Below are 1346 nucleotides of genomic sequence, written 5' to 3' on the forward strand. Positions count from 1 at the left end.
TGCCGGCTGAGCTGGGAGCTGCTTGACCTGACAACTGGGGTGGCATAATAAATTGTGGGGGGCCAAGAAATGTCCCCGCGGGCCACTTTTGGCCCGCGGGCCCCACTTTGGGCACCCCTGCCCTAAAATGTTTTTAAATGTCTTCTTTTGTTCAACCAACAGTCTAAAACTCAGAGATATTCAGTTTACTGAATATGAAAAACAGAAAATCTATTTTTATTTTTTGAATAGCAGAAAACAGCAACACAGATTCTGCACACATGTATGTGTATCTTTGTCATTCTATTGTGTTTCGTACTATCAGGGTAGACATGATAAATAAGCTCTTACTTGTGTAGATAAATAAAACTCAAAATCAGTATAATAGCCAGTATAACACTGTTCTTGATTTGATTGAATGATATGTTATATGTTACACCGAAGCATGAAGTCTTCAGCAAACAATCATGTATATTCATAGGCAATCAGTATAGATACAGTATGTTCTTCCTACTGAAAACCCACTAAAATTACTTGTCACGAAGGATTTACAAGCTTTTGTGTCACATGCCTTTATGTCTCACTTACCTATTTGTTCACCATTGTTCTATAAAACACTACTGCTGTGAAATAAAAAGGAAGCAGACAAGAGATGCCTGTAACAGAGATTCTGAAAACAAATACTCCACATCACTAAATCACATACACAAACACCTTTTAAGATGAGCAGAACTGAATGGTAGCCAGTCTGAGATAGGCTTTCCAATGAAAACTTTGTACATTTAGTATTGCTTCTTGACATATGACATTTTATAAAATGGTAACAAAAGGACACAGTAGGGGAAAAAAAATCCCAACAATAGAAAAGCATAAACATTTTTGGTTTCAATTCATGGTATATTGCTAAAAAAGATAGCTCCTGGTTTGTGTGTTTTACAATGTGTATTTCTGTTCTCTCTAGTCCAGCTCAGGTAAGAGCTTCCTGTTTTGCTGGTCAGTGCAAAAACGAGACTGTGCAAAAATTCTTCCATGCTTTGTTTAACTAAACTGTCCCACCCCAGACTCAACCTGTCCCCTCCTCTGACCCAGAGAGCCAAGAAGCTCCCTGTAATTTTAGCAGAGGGATGTTCTCCTGTATGGAAAACAAAAACACTGGCTCACTAGCAGAGAGGTGGCAGAGAACAATGGCTCAGCAGACAACTGCATACACATTTAGACCTTTTTTTCATATTTAGGGTACAGTCATCCTTTGTATTGTCTAGTTTATTGTCTAATATTTTAAACATGACTAGAATAATCTAACTTCCTCACAACCATCAGGAGGTATTAGTCATCCATGATGCTGAGTAACTAAGACCTTCTGTAAC

Source organism: Monopterus albus, unplaced genomic scaffold, assembly GCF_001952655.1.
Source record: "Monopterus albus unplaced genomic scaffold, M_albus_1.0 scaffold20.1, whole genome shotgun sequence".
NCBI classification, from domain to species: domain Eukaryota; kingdom Metazoa; phylum Chordata; class Actinopteri; order Synbranchiformes; family Synbranchidae; genus Monopterus; species Monopterus albus.